At 39.2% G+C, this 21857-nt stretch overlaps 1 pseudogene; it reads left to right on the top strand.

Annotated features, from left to right (window-relative positions):
• Positions 1-971: 971 nt before the first annotated feature.
• Positions 972-21652, top strand: LOC132114160 (protocadherin alpha-C2-like; annotated as a pseudogene).
• Positions 21653-21857: the final 205 nt, after the last annotated feature.

Below are 21857 nucleotides of genomic sequence, written 5' to 3'. Positions count from 1 at the left end.
ATTCTGCAACATAATTATGTTACTTTCTTTTGCCAAAAAAAGAAAGTATTTTGTGTATTTCATTTTAAATTAATTGGTTACTACAAGTATGACTGTCACTGTCTGAAGCCAGGCTTTCCAATCAGCTATCAAATCCATTACATTTACATTGATGTGCATTGATGATCATAAATAAAATAGGATCTCTGTAAAATTATCTGGTAGACTGTGCAGAGCCTTTGTTGTATGAAATCTGATGCCATTGTAATTATGTAGCATCCCAGTAAAAGAAAAAAAACATTTATATATATATATATATATATATATATATATATATATATATATATATATATATATATATATATATATATATATATATATATATATATATATATATATATATATATATATATATATATATACAAATACCAAGTATGCAAAGCATTTCATACAATTTTTATGCAGTGACAAGATAATGAAATAGAGAAATGGAGAATAAAGAGTAGCAGACATAGCCCACACCTGTGCACGCGCACACAGAGTGGGAGTCAGGGAAAAGCATTGATCTACGTTTAATACAAACAAAAAGGTTGAGATCATTTTCGCTCATGAAAGACATAAAACTATAAAACAAGTCAATATTTTCAGTTCAATTCTTCACTCAAGTAAATATACAGTTTCTGTCTCAGCGCGTCGCTGTTGGCCAGTAAATGACACACATGCTTCATTTAAATGGACGTTGTCATATACCAGAGGCTTGGTGGTCCTGAGAACAATATCCTTTTCAGCAGGAACGTTTTTAAATCATTACAGGAATATTTTACAAGGAAGACTTGAACACGGGGTATATTTGTAGGCTATCTCCATCTGTCTGATCTTTTCTTAGTGATTTTGTGTCTTCTGCTGGGAATTGATGATGAAGCCAGTTGGACGGTGGGTTGCGTTTTACTTTGTATTTTTGGTAACATGGGAAACAGATTTAATTGTCTGTGATGCGATATTCCATACCGGAGGAGATGGAGCGCGGGTCCGTTGTTGCAAATCTAGCCGCTGATTTAGGGCTGGATGTTAGTGGACTAGCACAGCGAGAGGTAAAACTTGATATTTTCCACAACAACAAATATCTTGATGTTAATCAAATTACTGGCGAGCTATTTATTGTTGAGAAAATGGATAAGGAAAATATGTGTCCTACGAAAACCACGACAACGTGTTTTCTAAAATTAGACTTAATAATTGAAAGCCCATTGCGCATTTTCAACATTGAATTGGGCATCACAGACATTAACGATAATGCTCCTCATTTCCGGCGAGATAAAATTGAATTAGATGTCTCAGAGTCCGCAGAACTGGAGAAAGATTTTCTTTGCCCAATGCTTTTGACCCGGACGTTGGTGCCAATACAGTCAAGATCTATAAATTAAGTGAAAGTGAACATTTTACTGTTGATATACATTCTGGTAGTGATGGTACAAAATATGTCGATTTGGTTCTCATGAAGGCTTTAGACAGGGAAGAGAAGGCTGTTCATAATCTGATACTCGCTGCAATTGATGGCGGCGTCCCTGCGCGCTCTGGCACTGCTGATATCATTGTGCGCGTCCAAGATACAAATGACAACCCCCCTCAGTTTGATCAAGCTGTTTATTCTCTGAATATGAGTGAAAATTCTCCAGCGGGCACTGTTGTTATTAAATTACAGGCTACTGATGCTGATGAAGGCCCAAACGCTGATCTTACATACTCATTTACACTTTACACTTCTGAGAAAACGCAAGAGATGTTCTCGTTGAATTCAAAAACTGGCGAAATTGCAATTAAGGGCACCATTGATTATGAAGATATGCAAATATTTGAGATGTTCGTTGAAGCTAAAGACAATGGTCCGGTTCCAAACTCCGGTCAATGCAGAGTGACCGTGCATGTTAAGGATATGAACGATAGGCTAACTATCCCGAGATAAAAATAAAATCTCTTAAGAACACAGTGGATGAAAACGTCCCAGTCGGCTCTGTTATAGCTCTAGTGGGTGTTAGTGACAGAGACACTGGGAATAACGGTAAGATAAATCTGACAATGAACAAGTCCTTACCGTTTCTTTTAAAGAAAACCTCTGACTACCTCTATGAGTTGTTGGTGTCAGAACCGTTAGATCGTGAAATAGTCCCAGAATATGAGATCACGTTGGTTGTGACAGATGAAGGAAGGCCTCCCTTATCTGATAATGAAACTATAACGGTCCACTTGCTAGATGTCAATGATAACGCACCTCAATTCCCACAGACATTCTACACGATACCTGTTATGGAGAATAACGCGCCTGGGGCTTTACTGAGCTCTTTAACTGCTATAGATCCAGATCTCCATGAAAATCAGTATCTAGTCTATTTTATAATAGAGAAGGAAATAGTGAACACCTCCATGTCCATGCTGTTCTCTATTAACCCAGAGAACGGCAATCTTTACGCGCTAAAGACGTTTGACTATGAGATAGAGAAGGAGTTCCTTTTCCACATCGAGGCCAGAGACTCTGGTGTTCCTCCGCTCAGCAGTAACGTGACCGTTCACATTATTATCATGGATCAGAACGACAACACGCCGCTTATAGTGTCTCCATGGCGCGCGCGCGGCTCGGTAGTGGAGGAAAAGATCCCGAGATCCACCGATAAAGGAACTCTGATAGCCAAAGTCATCGCCATAGACTCTGATTCAGTGCACAACTCTCGAATCACGTACCAGTTTCTCCACAACACTGACGCCACATTATTCAGCTTGGATCAATATAACGGAGAGATCCGGACCATGAGAATGTTCAGTTACAGAGACTCGCGCCACCAGCAGCTGGTTGTGATCGCCAAGGACAACGGAGAGCCCGCGCTCTCTGCTACAGTCACCGTCAAACTGTCCACGGTGGAGACCGCCCTTAAAACCTATGCTGACATGACTGAGGTGCCTTTGGGATATGACATCTTCTCCGATTTAAACCTGTATCTGGTGATCGGACTTGGCTCCGTTTCATTTCTTTTACTCATCACTATATTGGTCACCATCGTGCTGAAGTGTCAGAAAACGAAGCCCAGCAAAGCGGCTCCTCCGTGCAGGAACAGTGTGATCAGCAGCGAGAGGAACTCGACCCTCGCGGATTCCACTCTGGTCTCCAACGATGCCTACTGGTACAGTTTATTTCTAGCAGAGACAAGGAAAGGAAAGCTGGTGGTCAGACAGCCTGTGCCAAAGGGAGCGAGATACATCGTGTCCAGTTTACCGAGGAGCACAGGACTGACCGAGACCAGCGACTCAGCTGCATCTACTCTACAGGTAAGACAATCCAAATAAATTATCATACAAAAATTTACATAACGTTTCACCCACAATTTCCTTTCAGATTGTAAGAGAAGAGGGGGCGCGTGCGACGTACCCTAATGTAGAATACTCAGTGTTTCTCAGGTTGAGAAAATATTATATTTTTTTCCTCTCATATTTTAATTACTTTAATTTCTTCTCAATTATCTTTTTTATCATATTAAACAATTTATGTTTTTGTTCTTTCAACTTGGTATTTTGAGGCTCTTCAGCACATATTTCCTTTGCATCGAGCATAAAAAAACATAAATAGTAAAATAGAAGAAACCCTATTTCAAGCGAGACTGTTCTCTTCTTATTGTTTATGTTCAGACTAAACTCACTGAGCGTCGCTGTCCTCTAAGAAAACGCTTTTGGTCATAATCACAATCACCATGACAGATTTCCTATAGGAGCAAAGCGCACAAAGAACGCGTCATGACAAGAGCTCCGCTGTTTGCCCCATTCGCTTCTCAACTAATTTCATGATCTCGAGGAACACAGATATCTCAAACATTGCAGGATGGAAGGATACGTGAAGTCACAGTTCTGGAGGTATGTAACGGTCCTCATGTTTTTATTCGCTATTTTGGACACAGTGTCCTCTGTTACACACTATTCTATTCCAGAGGAAATGGAGGAAGGCTCTGTTGTTGCTAATCTGGCGTCAGATTTGGGACTAGATGAGAAAACACTAAGCAGACGAAACATGCGTCTCGACATTATATCTAACAAAAAATATCTGGATGTCAATAAAGAGACAGGAGAGCTCTATATATTACAAAAGATGGATCGAGAATATCTTTGTTCATCTAAAACGGCGACAACATGTTTTATTAAAATGGAAGTGATACTGGAGAAGCCTGTGCGCATATTTAACTTTGAATTTGAAATTGAAGACATAAATGATAATGCACCGCAGTTTCGCAGAGATAGCATCCATCTGGATGTATCAGAATCTACAGCGGCCGGGGAGAGGTTCTCGCTTAGTAATGCGGTGGATCCTGATATTGGCTCGAATTCGATTAAAACGTATTATTTGAGTGAGAGCGAACATTTTGACATTGAAATCCAGACAGGAAGGGACGGTTCAAAATTTGCTGATTTAATTCTGAAAAAGCCTTTAGACAGAGAAAAACAAGCTTTACATAATCTGATACTAACTGCTGTGGATGGCGGAGTCCCCGCGCGCTCTGGCACTGCTAGCATTATTGTGCGCGTTCTGGACACTAATGACAACGCCCCTCAATTCGATAAAGACAGTTATAATATATATCTAACAGAAAACGCACCTATTGGCAGCCTTGTAATGAAATTAAACGCTACAGATAAAGATGAAGGATCTAATTCAGATATACTTTATTCTTACAGTTTGTATACCTCAGAGAAAACACAGCAGACATTCAATCTGAATCCTGAAAATGGAGAAATCCGAGTAAAAGAAATGATTAATTATGAGGATTTCAGGATCTACGACATGGAAATTATAGCAACAGATAAAGGAGTTAATAGTCTCTTTGGAAAATGCAAAGTAAAAATTGTAATCACAGATATAAATGACAATCATCCCGAAATTTCCATAAAATCATTCTCAAATCCAGTTAAAGAGGATATACCTGTTAATACAGTAATCGCAGTTGTTAGTGTGAGTGATAGAGACTCAGGAGAAAATGGACAAGTAGATATTTATATTTCTGATGATTTACCTTTTGCGCTCAAAGAATCGTCTGATAATTATTATGAATTATTAGTTTCAGAACCGTTAGACCGTGAAAAGGTTCCAGAATATGACATCACTATTACCGTGACTGACAGGGGCAACCCGCCGTTATCTGATAATGAAACTATAACTTTAGAGCTACTGGACATTAACGACAATGTCCCTCAATTCCCACAGACATTCTGCACGATACCTGTTATGGAGAATAACGCGCCTGGAGCTTTACTGAGCTCTTTAACCGCTATAGATCCAGATCTCCATGAAAATCAGTATCTAGTCTATTTTATAATAGAGAAGGAAATAGTGAACACCTCCATGTCCATATTGTTCTCTATTAACCCAGAGAACGGCAATCTTTACGCGCTAAAGACGTTTGACTATGAGATAGAGAAGGAGTTCCTTTTCCACATCGAGGCCAGAGACTCTGGTGTTCCTCCGCTCAGCAGTAACGTGACCGTTCACATTATTATCATGGATCAGAACGACAACACGCCGCTTATAGTGTCTCCATGGCGCGCGCGCGGCTCGGTGGTGGAGGAAAAGATCCCGAGATCCACCGATAAAGGGACTCTGATAGCCAAAGTCATCGCCATAGACTCTGATTCAGTGCACAACTCTCGAATCACGTACCAGTTTCTCCACAACACTGACGCCACATTATTCAGCTTGGATCAATATAACGGAGAGATCCGGACCATGAGAATGTTCAGTTACAGAGACTCGCGCCACCAGCAGCTGGTTGTGATCGCCAAGGACAACGGAGAGCCCGCGCTCTCTGCTACAGTCACCGTCAAACTGTCCACGGTGGAGACCGCCCTTAAAACCTATGCTGACATGACTGAGGTGCCTTTGGGATATGACATCTTCTCAGATTTAAACCTGTATCTGGTGATCGGGCTGGGCTCTGTTTCATTTCTTTTACTCATCACTATATTGGTCACCATCGTGCTGAAGTGTCAGAAAACGAAGCCCAGCAAAGCGGCTCCTCCGTGCAGGAACAGTGTGATCAGCAGCGAGAGGAACTCGACCATCGCGGATTCCACTCTGGTCTCCAACGATGCCTACTGGTACAGTTTATTTTTAGCAGAGACGAGGAAAGGAAAGCTGGTGGTCAGACAGCCTGTGCCAAAGGGAGCGAGATACATCGTGTCCAGTTTACCGAGGAGCACAGGACTGACCGAGACCAGCGACTCAGCTGCTTCTACTCTACAGGTAAACTGTCACAAAGTGAAAGAAAAATAAAAAAAGTAATATATATATATATATATATATATATATATATATATATATATATATATATATATATATATATATATATATGATAGTAGTCATATTTATTTTTTAGTGACGTAAAATGCCCATTTACGTTCAACTTTGCACATGCGTATTTACTTTTATTTTGATAGGACTTGACAATGAATCTTCTGAAAATGTAGATAAGAAGATAATACATATTTTGCATAACTTTTACGTAATGCAGAGTAGCTACTTATTTTAATAGATAATTCAGCTGCTTTCAAGCTACAAATGTTTCTAAATCAGGGGACTCTTACTGGTATAAATTACCTGTTGCGTAATGCATTTTTATTGGCACACTTTTGAAAATGACCTGACGTGCATTTGCTCTTATTTGCATATAGTATATGAAAAGCTTCATTATATATATTATATATTTTTTCCCCACTTTTTTGAAATTTCTTGATAAATACCTTAACCAACGTAACCCTATTTTAGAATACTTTTCTAATTATAGTCTTAAGGCTGCACTCCTCGATCCTCTGCGCACAGAGTCGCTGTCCACCAAGAAAATACTTTTCTAGTCATTCTGCCATCGTCGCCATCTTCGGTTCTTGATCTGTGGGCATTATTGCAGCCTTTCTTTCAGGCAGGACCATTCGCTCTTTCATATAATGGTCCAGTTGTATTTTCTTACATTGCACGAATTATTTTCTTGAACAATATCCACGTTTAGGAACTCTTTGGACCTGCTTTCTGTGTGCCCTTTCAGGAAAATCAAAACAATGGAACCGAAAGCACTGCTATGGTTAAGGTACGTCTCGATCTTCGTATTCCTTGCTGCTGTGTTTCAGACAGCAGCTGCTGTTACTCACTACACAATTCCCGAAGAAATGGACGAAGGGTCTGTGGTTGCAAATTTGGTGTCTGATTTGGGATTGGATTTGAATAGTCTTAGTAAACGCAAAATACGGTTGGATGTCGTCGCTAATAAAAAATATCTTGACGTTAACAAAGATACTGGGGAGCTGTACATTTTAGAAAAGATTGACAGAGAATATCTGTGCACATCAAAATCAGCTACAACATGCGTTCTTAAAGTGGATGCCACATTAGAGAATCCTATTCGAATGTTTAATATTGAACTTGAGATAATGGACATAAATGATAATGCGCCACGTTTTCGTCGGGATACGATGCATTTAGATATATCAGAGGCAACGGCAATAGGGGAGAGGTTTTCCCTCACAAATGCTGTAGACCCTGACACAGGTTCAAATTCCGTAAAGACCTACTATCTCAGTGAAAACGACCATTTTAGTATTGTGATTCAGACTGGACGAGACGGATCTAAGTTTGCAGACTTAATACTGAAAAAGTCATTAAACAGAGAAAAACAAGCTTCACATAATCTGATACTAACTGCTGTGGATGGCGGAGTCCCCGCGCGCTCTGGCACTGCTAGCATTATTGTGCGCGTTCTGGACACGAATGACAACGCCCCTCAATTCGGCAAAGAAAGTTACACTATAAATCTAACAGAAAACGCACCTATTGGTAGCCTTGTAGTGAAATTAAACGCCACAGATAAAGATGAAGGAACAAATTCAGATATATTTTACTCTTTTAGTCTATATACCTCAGAAAAAACTCAGCAGACATTCAGTCTGAATCCTGACAATGGAGAAATCAGAGTGAAAGAAATTATTAACTACGAGGATTTCAGGATCTATAATATGGAAATTATAGCAACAGACAAAGGGTCTAATAGTCTTTCTGGAAAGTGTAAAGTAAATATTTTAGTCACAGATATAAATGACAATCACCCAGAAATTTCAATTAAATCATTTCAGAGTCCAGTTAAAGAGGATGTGCCTGTTAATACAGTAATCGCAGTTGTTAGTGTAAGTGATAAAGACTCAGGAGAAAATGGGCAGGTATATATTCACATTTCTGATGATTTACCTTTTGCGCTCAAAGAATCGTCTGATAATTATTATGAATTATTAGTTTCAGAACCGTTAGACCGTGAAAAGGTTCCAGAATATGACATAACTATTACCGTGACTGACAGGGGCAACCCGCCGTTATCTGATAATGAAACTATAACTTTAGAGCTACTGGACATTAACGACAATGTCCCTCAATTCCCACAGACATTCTACACGATACCTGTTATGGAGAATAACGCGCCTGGAGCTTTACTGAGCTCTTTAACTGCTATAGATCCAGATCTCCATGAAAATCAGTATCTAGTCTATTTTATAATAGAGAAGGAAATAGTGAACACCTCCATGTCCATGCTGTTCTCTATTAACCCAGAGAACGGCAATCTTTACGCGCTAAAGACGTTTGACTATGAGATAGAGAAGGAGTTCCTTTTCCACATCGAGGCCAGAGACTCTGGTGTTCCTCCGCTCAGCAGTAACGTGACCGTTCACATTATTATCATGGATCAGAACGACAACACGCCGCTTATAGTGTCTCCATGGCGCGCGCGCGGCTCGGTGGTGGAGGAAAAGATCCCGAGATCCACCGATAAAGGGACTCTGATAGCCAAAGTCATCGCCATAGACTCTGATTCAGTGCACAACTCTCGAATCACGTACCAGTTTCTCCACAACACTGACGCCACATTATTCAGCTTGGATCAATATAACGGAGAGATCCGGACCATGAGAATGTTCAGTTACAGAGACTCGCGCCACCAGCAGCTGGTTGTGATCGCCAAGGACAACGGAGAGCCCGCGCTCTCTGCTACAGTCACCGTCAAACTGTCCACGGTGGAGACCGCCCTTAAAACCTATGCTGACATGACTGAGGTGCCTTTGGGATATGACATCTTCTCAGATTTAAACCTGTATCTGGTGATCGGGCTGGGCTCTGTTTCATTTCTTTTACTCATCACTATATTGGTCACCATCGTGCTGAAGTGTCAGAAAACGAAGCCCAGCAAAGCGGCTCCTCCGTGCAGGAACAGTGTGATCAGCAGCGAGAGGAACTCGACCATCGCGGATTCCACTCTGGTCTCCAACGATGCCTACTGGTACAGTTTATTTCTAGCAGAGACGAGGAAAGGAAAGCTGGTGGTCAGACAGCCTGTGCCAAAGGGAGCGAGATACATCGTGTCCAGTTTACCGAGGAGCACAGGACTGACCGAGACCAGCGACTCAGCTGCTTCTACTCTACAGGTAAGACAATCACATTTTATAGTCTACATTTTTATTATTTTATGCACAAGTATTATGACTTATGAAGCACCCAATCTGAGGTAAGAATATTTCAATAATGGTACTTTTTTAGAATATATAAAAAAGTTTCATAATAAATAGTTAGTGTATACTGTAATATAAAGGGGTACAATTGTTAAGGCACCTCAATGTGTGTGCGCCAAGTGGCGCTGTAGTCTCACAAATTGTACATCACCGCGAGCGTAATTTCAACGTCATTATCACAGTTGGCCATTTTGCAAAGAACCCTTGTTTTCTGCGTCTCTGGCTGAAGACGAAATATTTCGGTTTACGTCGACAAAGCTTTAAATATTTTATCGCTTCACTAACAGTTATTTTTGCATATCATTTTGGAGTCATATCCAGTGCTTTGTTGCTCCATTAACTGCTTTGTCTTTGCACTATAAGCATTTGATCAGACAATGGATTCTGATTTGAAAACCCGGTCATGGAGAAGGTATGTCTCGCTGTTATTACTTGTATCAGTATTTTATCAATCCGCCCTGGCTGTTACTCACTATTCTATTCCAGAGGAGATGGAAGTGGGATCTGTAGTGGCAAATTTAGCCACTGATTTGGGACTTGATGTACAGACTTTGGTTAAACGAAACGTCCGATTAGATGTTATTGCCAACAAGAAATACCTCGCCATAAACAGAGACAGGGGGGAGCTGTACATACTAGAGAAGATTGATCGTGAATATCTATGTCCTGCCAAAACCACTTGCTTTTTAAAAATGGAAGTCATGGTGGAGAACCCTGAGCGAATATTTTACGTAGAACTGGAAATCACGGATATAAATGACAATAACCCTCAATTTCGACGAGACATAATCAATTTAGATATCACTGAATCTACACCTGCGGGTGAGCGATTTTCTGTCAGTAATGCAGTGGATTCTGATGTTGGTTCCAACTCGGTTAAAACTTATTATCTGAGCCAGAAGGAGCACTTTGATATTGAAATTCAGTCTGGGAGGGACGGCTCCAAATTTGCTGATTTAATTTTAAGAAAGGCACTAGATCGTGAAACTCAAGCAGTTCATAATCTGATACTGACAGCAGTGGATGGCGGAGTCCCTCCGCGTTCAGGAACGGCTAGTATCGTCGTTCGTGTGTTGGATTCAAATGACAACGCCCCTAAATTTGATCAGGAGAGTTACACCCTCAGTTTAAATGAAAACTCACCCATAGGCAGCCTGGTTGTTAAATTAAATGCAACAGATCTAGATGAGGGTTCTAATGCCGACCTTGTGTATTCATTTAGTCTGTATACATCGGAGAAGACACAGAAAGCTTTCAGCTTAAATCCTGATAGTGGTGAAATTAGAGTGAAGGAGATTGTTAATTATGAAGACTTTAAGATTTACAATATGGAGGTTATAGCATCAGATAAAGGAACTAATCCATTATCCGGTCAATGTAAATTATCCATTATAATTACCGACATGAATGACAATCACCCAGAAATTTCAATTAAATCATTTCAGAGTCCAGTTAAAGAGGATGTACCTGTTAATACAGTAATCGCAGTTGTTAGTGTAAGTGATAAAGACTCAGGAGAAAATGGACAGGTAGATATTCACATTTCTGATGATTTACCTTTTGCGCTCAAAGAATCGTCTGATAATTATTATGAATTATTAGTTTCAGAACCGTTAGACCGTGAAAAGGTTCCAGAATATGACATCACTATTACCGTGACTGACAGGGGCAACCCGCCGTTATCTGATAATGAAACTATAACTTTAGAGCTACTGGACATTAACGACAATGTCCCTCAATTCCCACAGACATTCTACACGATACCTGTTATGGAGAATAACGCGCCTGGAGCTTTACTGAGCTCTTTAACTGCTATAGATCCAGATCTCCATGAAAATCAGTATCTAGTCTATTTTATAATAGAGAAGGAAATAGTGAACACCTCCATGTCCATATTGTTCTCTATTAACCCAGAGAACGGCAATCTTTACGCGCTAAAGACGTTTGACTATGAGATAGAGAAGGAGTTCCTTTTCCACATCGAGGCCAGAGACTCTGGTGTTCCTCCGCTCAGCAGTAACGTGACCGTTCACATTATTATCATGGATCAGAACGACAACACGCCGCTTATAGTGTCTCCATGGCGCGCGCGCGGCTCGGTGGTGGAGGAAAAGATCCGGAGATCCACCGATAAAGGGACTCTGATAGCCAAAGTCATCGCCATAGACTCTGATTCAGTGCACAACTCTCGAATCACGTACCAGTTTCTCCACAACACTGACGCCACATTATTCAGCTTGGATCAATATAACGGAGAGATCCGGACCATGAGAATGTTCAGTTACAGAGACTCGCGCCACCAGCAGCTGGTTGTGATCGCCAAGGACAACGGAGAGCCCGCGCTCTCTGCTACAGTCACCGTCAAACTGTCCACGGTGGAGACCGCCCTTAAAACCTATGCTGACATGACTGAGGTGCCTTTGGGATATGACATCTTCTCAGATTTAAACCTGTATCTGGTGATCGGACTGGGCTCTGTTTCATTTCTTTTACTCATCACTATATTGGTCACCATCGTGCTGAAGTGTCAGAAAACGAAGCCCAGCAAAGCGGCTCCTCCGTGCAGGAACAGTGTGATCAGCAGCGAGAGGAACTCGACCATCGCGGATTCCACTCTGGTCTCCAACGATGCCTACTGGTACAGTTTATTTCTAGCAGAGACAAGGAAAGGAAAGCTGGTGGTCAGACAGCCTGTGCCAAAGGGAGCGAGATACATCGTGTCCAGTTTACCGAGGAGCACAGGACTGACCGAGACCAGTGACTCAGCTGCTTCTACTCTACAGGTAAGAGACACATTCTTATGAACTTTAATTCAATTTATATATCCTTTTTTATTATTAATATTATTATTTCAGCGTATTTTGGGCATCTGTAATTTCCTTTAACCTTCGTTTGCAGTCTAATAGAAACAAAAATAACAACAAAGGAGTTATCTTAAAATAAGCGTTTCTTTGCAGCTAAAAACACAATCATACATTATATACAAACTTGGCACCATGTGTCGCTGTTCACCAACAAAAACTCATGTTTAGTGGTACATTTTTCAGCCACCATGACGCATAATCAGCAGGAGACGTGCGTTTCATTTCAGTCTTGAGGGAGGTGATCCTGTTGTAGTTCGTGCTGTGTGCAGAATACGATTCAAGTTTGTGTTCAGTTGAGTCTATGACCTGGAAATAATCAGCTGTTCATTTTTGTGCCGTCTCGTGATTTTTTTAGAAATTTTGTCTGTCTGTTAAAACAACCAGTCAATATGAAGAGATTCGCTGCTGTGATCGCTGATGATAAGAGGTACGTGTTCATCTTCCTTCTGTTCCCTGCGTTCTTTGGCATTACGTCTGCCGTCACACATTACTCTATTCCTGAAGAAATGTTAGCTGGATCCGTTGTGGCTAATCTAGCCACAGATTTGGGGTTAGATTTAAACACTTTAACCAAACGACGAATACGATTGGATGTCATTAGTAACAGAAAATATTTGGACATTAACAAAGAAACCGGAGATCTTTATATTGCGCAGAAAATAGACCGAGAATATCTGTGCAACTTCAAGACATCGTCCTGTTTTTTAAAGATGGATGTGACAGTCGATAACCCAGAGAGAATATACAATATTGAGCTTGAAATACTGGATATCAATGACAATGCACCGCACTTCAGGAGGGATACAATGCACCTTGATATTTCTGAATCTACCCCAGTTGGCGAACGATTCTCTCTGAATAACGCTGTAGATCCAGACTTTGGCTCAAATTCAATCAAAACATACTATCTAACTGAAAGTGAGCATTTTGATATTGACATACAGTCTGGAAGGGACGGATCACAATTTACCAATTTAGTCTTAAAAAAGCCATTAGACCGCGAGAAACAGGCAACGCATAATATGATACTCACTGCTGTAGATGGAGGAGTCCCCGCTCGTTCTGGAACTGCAAGCATTATTGTGCGCGTGTTAGATGTGAATGACAACGCCCCAAAATTTGACAAAGACAGTTATGCCATTAACCTTACAGAAAACTCCCCGATTGGAAGTCTTGTTTTGAAATTAATCGCATCAGACTTAGACGAGGGTTCAAATTCAGATATAGTTTATGCATTCAGCCTGTATACCTCTGAAAAAACACAACAAACATTTAGTTTAAATCCTGAAAATGGTGAAATTAGAATCAAAGAAATTGTTAGCTATGAGGATTTTAAGATTTATGATATGGAGGTCATTGCTACTGATAAGGGGGCAAATCCCTTATCTGGACATTGTAAATTGACTATATTGATAAATGATATGAATGACAATCATCCTGAAATTTCTATAAAATCGTTCTCAAGTCCAGTTAAAGAGGATATACCTGTTAATACAGTAATCGCAGTTGTTAGTGTGAGTGATAAAGACTCAGGAGAAAATGGACAGGTAGATATTCATATTTCTGATGATTTACCTTTTGCGCTCAAAGAATCGTCTGATAATTATTATGAATTATTAGTTTCAGAACCGTTAGACCGTGAAAAGGTTCCAGAATATGACATCACTATTACCGTGACTGACAGGGGCAACCCGCCGTTATCTGATAATGAAACTATAACTTTAGAGCTACTGGACATTAACGACAATGTCCCTCAATTCCCACAGACATTCTACACGATACCTGTTATGGAGAATAACGCGCCTGGAGCTTTACTGAGCTCTTTAACTGCTATAGATCCAGATCTCCATGAAAATCAGTATCTAGTCTATTTTATAATAGAGAAGGAAATAGTGAACACCTCCATGTCCATGCTGTTCTCTATTAACCCAGAGAACGGCAATCTTTACGCGCTAAAGACGTTTGACTATGAGATAGAGAAGGAGTTCCTTTTCCACATCGAGGCCAGAGACTCTGGTGTTCCTCCGCTCAGCAGTAACGTGACCGTTCACATTATTATCTTGGATCAGAACGACAACACGCCGCTTATAGTGTCTCCATGGCGCGCGCGCGGCTCGGTGGTGGAGGAAAAGATCCCGAGATCCACCGATAAAGGGACTCTGATAGCCAAAGTCATCGCCATAGACTCTGATTCAGTGCACAACTCTCGAATCACGTACCAGTTTCTCCACAACACTGACGCCACATTATTCAGCTTGGATCAATATAACGGAGAGATCCGGACCATGAGAATGTTCAGTTACAGAGACTCGCGCCACCAGCAGCTGGTTGTGATCGCCAAGGACAACGGAGAGCCCGCGCTCTCTGCTACAGTCACCGTCAAACTGTCCACGGTGGAGACCGCCCTTAAAACCTATGCTGACATGACTGAGGTGCCTTTGGGATATGACATCTTCTCAGATTTAAACCTGTATCTGGTGATCGGGCTGGGCTCTGTTTCATTTCTTTTACTCATCACTATATTGGTCACCATCGTGCTGAAGTGTCAGAAAACGAAGCCCAGCAAAGCGGCTCCTCCGTGCAGGAACAGTGTGATCAGCAGCGAGAGGAACTCGACCCTCGCGGATTCCACTCTGGTCTCCAACGATGCCTACTGGTACAGTTTATTTCTAGCAGAGACGAGGAAAGGAAAGCTGGTGGTCAGACAGCCTGTGCCAAAGGGAGCGAGATACATCGTGTCCAGTTTACCGAGGAGCACAGGACTGACCGAGACCAGCGACTCAGCTGCTTCTACTCTACAGGTAGGCTTAAACCATCAACAGGTGAACTAATTCTTCAAAGAAGCCAGAAAACGGTATACAGTTTGACTTTTCAATCTTAAGCTTCTGCCTTTCAAGTACACATTCACATTACATTTTTCAGCTTTCCTGTGAACTTTCTTGTGAAGTTTTTCTGAAGTTGAATTGGGCGTGTTTCAGTCATTCTTAGCACATCATCTATTGTACTTTAGGAGTTTGTATACTGTATGTATATACATATTTTCTCTTTGTAAAATTTCTTCTGGACTCAATCCAGTACTTTTCTTTTTATTTACAATCAATTAAACTTCACTGTTTCCTTGTCTTAAAGTTTCACATACACATATTTGTATATTAATATGCAAATATTTACGCTTGCATCTGTTCAGACAAAATTACAGAAGTAAACATTGCCTTCTTGGAAAAGTTTTTTTTTTTTGCTGTTTATTCTGATTCTACAATTCTACAGCCCCATCAGGTATCTTACCTGTTGTACATATACACTCATCTTCCTTCTAACTGAGCTGCTGCGTTGCCATAGACAAAGAGACTGTCTCTGTGTGTGTGCATATGAAATGTACATTTGTGCAAGTGTGTTGTGACCTGTTGCTTCTCCCTCAGAGCTGGTTGACATACTTTCTGACCTGCTCTTGCCATTTCAGCTGTAGTTCTGATGTTTACAAATGTTGCGATAAATGTGTGCTTAAATCTCTTTATATTATATGTTCCAAGTTTTTTTTTTTTTGTTACACACACACACACACACACACACACACACACACACACACACACACACACACACACACACACACAAAAGCAAACTAAGTGGACCCAAGAATATTCGGATAGTTAAATCACACATTGGCAGTTGCTACTTCTCTGTAAAATGAATCATGAATCAGTCGTTTAACTAATAAAACCAAGAGATTGTTTTGCTCATATTTTTTAAGGAAACTTAAGCAGTTTGGAGGCTTGAATTGAGAAACTGATTAAGCTTTAAAAAAAATAAAAAAATAAGGAAAGAAGGCTACTAATTTTGCAGTTTTATTTTGGCAGTGATTGTTAGTTCCCAGCATGCTTTGCATTTGGCTGGATATGGAGAGTAAATATTGAAATTAAGTGCACTTTGTGCGTTTTTGAGTAAAGGGAAACATCTATTAATGTTTAATGTTCAGTTATGTTTGAACATCAGTTATTGTTACTATAATTGTTTTAAGTGTATCGCTCATATAATTTTTGAGTTTTATTGCATAAATAAACAAAGTATTTTTTTTAATATATATTAAGTTTTGCTTAAGTATCCAAAAACTTTTGGGTCCACCGTGTTTCTTGGCACTGGCATAAATCACTTGCTGTGACACTTCACAAGAAATTTTTTAGCTAATTTTTATTTTCTTTTTTTATTTATTTTCCATGAATGTATTAAATATGGATAATGTTTTCTTTACAGAACATTAATATATTTGAATTTAACCACTTGCCATTTTTAAATATGTTTTTTTTTTTTTTTTTTTTTTTTACTGTGGAATTTCTTTAACTTGTTATCTTTTGTTAGTGAGTGTTACCTGAAGGACAGGTAAGTTATTTGAATGCCAAAATTAGAAAGTTAAATTTTTCCTATTATTTTTGTGCAGTCTTTTTTCATGTAAACAATGTATTTTTAATCTGTCTCTCCTCTCATTCTTAGTGATTTTTAGTGGATTGCATAATGTAGTTTGTTTTCCTTCATCTGTTATGCTTTAACATTTCTCACATTGTATCTCAGGTTACCTGGAATCCCCAATAATTCAGACAAGGAGAGGACAACAAAACATTTTCTGGATTTGATTTTTTTAATCCACTGTAGATCTTTTACACCATGCTTAGACTGATATAGATAAGTCAAAATCAATGTGGATTGAGGTTTTGTTGACAGAAAAGTGTTCAGTGAAATTCATCAAAATTATTGTGCTAAAACCTACATATTAAAATGTATGTTTCTGTTTTTGTTTCCGTTTTAAAGTACTCAAAATGAACGAGGTCCCTTCTTCCGCTGGAGGTATGCAGCCCTGACTTCACCATTCTCTCGATTTCTGGAGCGCCTGATCGCAGGGCCCATTGACCTTTACTGAAATATATATGACTCTGTGTGTTTCTCTTTGTGGTTGGTAATTTTTGTCAGTGGTGTTTGCCTTGTCCTGTTGTAGGAGGAGCCAAGCTTACAATTTATACAAATGAAGTCAAATCAGTTTTCTTCAGTTTAGATGAAGATAAATGCTTCAACAGGTCAACATCAACACTCAGTTTGACATTTAACTTGGTCCTCTGAGCTATTTAGATGCACGGGCTGCTAGATTTAAACTCTGCAGTATTTATGAACAAAATGTGTGCATTTTTTCCCCCACTTGTGGAACTCAAAACTGAAACCCGCAGTTTTTTTTTCTTCACTACAAATAATGTTATGCAGCCTCACAAAACCCAACTTTTATAGACGCCTGTGACCAGCAAAAATGCTAATGATAACTCTGATTTTCCATGGTTTGATTGACAGTGGCTGGGGGTGAATATGTTGCTCATATGCAAAATGCATTCCTTAATCGGTTAAAGAAATTTCACCCAAAAGTAAAAATTTATAATGTACTCACCCTCATGTCTTTCCAAATTTGGATGATTTTCTTTGTTTCGTGGAAGAATATTTACGCTGCTCTTTTTTCTCTACTGTGAAAGTGACGAGGAATGGAGGATGTCAAGTTCCCCCAAAAATATTAAAAACCAACTGATTCTTGTCTCTGTTTTCATTCACTTTCATATTCTGAAAAAAAGCATCCAGGACATTTTTTTCTTTTTGTGTTCCACTGACGAAAAAGTCTGTTTTGAAATGACAGACGGTTTATTAAAAGGCAGAATTGCATTCCTTTAAACACTGATTAGGAAGAGTGTTTTTAGCAAATATGGCTCTAGTGCATGATGTGGGTTTTAATGATATATGTACTGATTGTTCATCTACTAAACATCATTATGAGCTCCTCAGCCTGTTTGTTGAATGGTTTGTCTACTTGTGTGTTTGAATGGATGGTGAATTGACTGGTGGATTCCAATTTCACATATTGGTTCTGTTGATTTTTTCTTCACAAATGAATCAGAATGATGCAAAACGAATAACAACCACCCAGTTTTCAGCTCACTGCCCTTCCATCACCCCAACCACCCTCACCTGATAGCTGAGCATGGTTTTCATTGATCAACCCACCCCTCTGTCACCTGTCAATCAAACCAAGGTTCCACCTTCTGTTTTGCCTGAAGCCTTTAAGTGACAGGCCTTGGTTGCATGAGATGTGTTCAGATTCTGGCCTATCACTAAATGAATAATATTTGAAGTCTAGGCTCTTACGTCCAGTTTTTCTTTCTCGTTGACAGGCGTCCACCACCACCAGCAGCAGTTCCAGCTGAGGATCCACCCAACCGTATTGCCGAAGCAACATCCACCTGTATCCATCATATTCACCTGCACGATCCTACAGAGATTAAACCAACCCTGGGTGATGCCTACATCTTCATGTCAGTGTTCGGAGAGTTTTCCCTCACTTTGCTTAAAAAGCTCATTGTTGATCTGTCCAGAGGAATGACGAAGATATTTTGCCTATGATACTAAGAGACACTCTTACACCTGACCGGTCAGAGTTGGACTTGGACTGGACTGGTGAACACACACACACACACACACACACACACACACACACACACACACACACACACACACACACACACACACACACAAATTCATATATTCAAACAGCACAGCTCATGTCTTTATTAAAGAAACTTTTCTGCAAATCCAGTATGCTTATGTTTGCATGGTTAAAGCTACACAGTAGATCTTTGTTATATTTAATGACTGGTAAAGACATTGGGGAGAGAAATTATTAACAGAATATTCTCACATTAACTGACGTGGACGTTGAATTGCAAAAAAAACAAAAAAAAACAACAACTTCTTAATCAATGGTATGTCTTTTTTTCTGGTAAATTGATCTAAACATGCTTGCAATTAGATTAATTTACCACATAAGCAAACATTGTGTAAACCTCACTAAAATCTGAAAATCAAGTCACTCACTCATGCTCATAGAGAGACTAATGACTGGGATTTATTTTTATTTATTTATTTATTTTTTCAATGTGAATGATATTAAATGAGCACAGAGGATTAAATGATTCAGCCCTGTTGAGAGATAGAGGGCGGAGCTTTTGCTAGACTGAATTTGGACACTGAAAGCTTCTCTTTCCATGCAACAGATGTACAAAGCCTTTCTTATGTGTTTTCTTGGATCTCATAAAGACTTCCATCAGAATAATGCAAATGTTATCCAGTTTATTCAAAAGAGGCATATTTAAGAGTCTTTGCTCTTCTCTGTAGTGTTCTATGTTACTGTTTGTGTCTGTATTTTTTAGATTCAGTATGTAAAGATTTGTTAAATCTAAGCACTGATCTGACACAGAAAGAGTGGAGTATTGTTGTAATTCTGTGGTGACTGGTGACATTTGTGAATGCACAAATGCAGACACAGCACAGTAGTTACTAAGAGTTTAGGAGATTCATTAAGTAGCCACTTTCGGCTGCCCAAGATTTCGGTCTCGGATAAAAACCCCATGACTTCTACTAAAGACTGTTAAAGAGTGAGTTCCTTCTTTTTGTCCTATATTAAAACTCCACACTATTTCAGAGATAATGACCACCAGACTTCACTAAATCTTTGAAATAGGGCCAAATGTAAAGAGTACTCAAGGTGGTGGATGACTTTTACTTGCTTGATTTTTACTTTAAAACAAGGAAAGATGAGAACTGCTAATGTTTACTTATAAACTGTATAATTATCTGATATTACGAAATGTGTTTAATATTCATGGAAATGCTTTTAAAAAAGACAGTTATGCCAAGTGAAAAAACTGAAATGAAGTAACCAAATATATATATGAAGTAGCCAAATATAAATTTTGTTTCTTCTTTTTCTTTTTTTTTCTGGTGTTAACACTTTGTATTAATACTAATGCATTAATATAAACTTGCATATTGCTGCTTTTTTATGTTAAAATGTTGTATTTGCTGGCTGTATCAGTTGTGCAATATATGGACATCAATTTTTTAATTTCAGTGAACAATATGGTATTGTTGTTTTTCTAATAGTTTGCAGGCTTTCTGAAATTTAATTTATTCCTAGCTTCCTGAGTGTATGGCAGTTTTCCAAGGCAGGTCAAGAGGTCAGGGTGTCATGGGGTCAGTTCAATGACTGGAATGCACAGCATGTGTGTCTTGTCAAAGCAATGCACTTTTAAAAATGCATTTGGCCAATTCTCATTAGATTTTCTGCTGGAGAAACAAATGCTGGATGTTTACGTGTGGTATTTTAAACAGGAAGTAATCATTTCAAGGCTCTAAACTAGCTGTCTCAGAGGATTGGCTAATGTTCAGACATGAGCAGTGTTGTAAAATAACATTATTTGAGACAATCAGAAAAAAAAGAGATACATTCTAGTAGAATGACAAAATATTAGGGTGTTTTCCTGTGGTTTAATGATTGTCAGGTAGGTCGCTCTTCTTTCACTGGCTAAATTCATTTACCCAAAAGCATCATTTTGTGGTATAAAATGGACTACCTATATACAGCACTGCCCTGTCTTATGCCCTGTAGACCCATATATTTCTTCTTAATTTCCCCTTCTGTCTGTTAAGATTAATCCAGTTTTGAGAATGTTTTTTTTCAAATTTATTTTCTACCACCATTTGCGCTCTAAAGCAGACAAACTTCCTTCCTAAAGCTGAACACATCCATGATCTGCCTCGGAGAAACTCACCAGACCCTCTTTGATCATGCTTATCTGCTGATACATTTGTACTGCATATTTACAATTGATAAAATCTTTTTTTTTTTTTTTAATAATGTGCTTTCTGTCATTCTCCATGTAGAATTACATAAGATGTGATGGGACTGCATTAGTAATATGTTTTTAGCTTTTAAATGACTTCTCAGTATGTGAGTAGCAATCTGTCTGTAGCCCAATTGAACACATGCACTGGAGTAAAAAACTAAAAACATGTTGTTTGTACAATATACCAGTATGATTAACTTATAATCATGGAAGAAAAAAGACACCATGTTTATGATCATGACTTATCTTACTTCTGATCATCAGTGATAGAATCAAAGTGACCTATTGTGAAAACTTTGCATGTTTTTCATCTGTATGGGGTGGTAGGTGAGTGTCCTTTTGTTTGAGTGGGTAAAGATGAGGTCATCACTGCAGATGATGTAATACATTGAAGATAATCAGACAGATCACATTTCATTCCAGCCTTTTCATTTAGATGTAACCACACTTGGATTATCATCACAAACTCTTTTTTTCCTGTTAATTCTGACAAATGATAATAGAAATAAAATAAAAATAATAAAGCATTAACTTGGCTTATTGCCTGTGTCTGATTCTGTGATGTGGGTCAGAACAAACAGAAAAAAGAAAAAAAATCTCTCTCTTTGCTTCTCTTTTCCTCCTGACACAGATTCCTCTCTGCTTGCCTTACAGCACACGCACACAGAGAGAGTGCAGCCCCATTAAAAACTGATGCAGCACACACACACAGTTTTCATTTGTCATACACATTTAT

Source organism: Carassius carassius, chromosome 33 (genome assembly GCF_963082965.1).
Source record: "Carassius carassius chromosome 33, fCarCar2.1, whole genome shotgun sequence".
NCBI lineage: Eukaryota > Metazoa > Chordata > Actinopteri > Cypriniformes > Cyprinidae > Carassius > Carassius carassius.
Note: the sequence above shows the minus strand (reverse complement) of the source record. Positions and strands in the feature narration are given on the sequence as shown.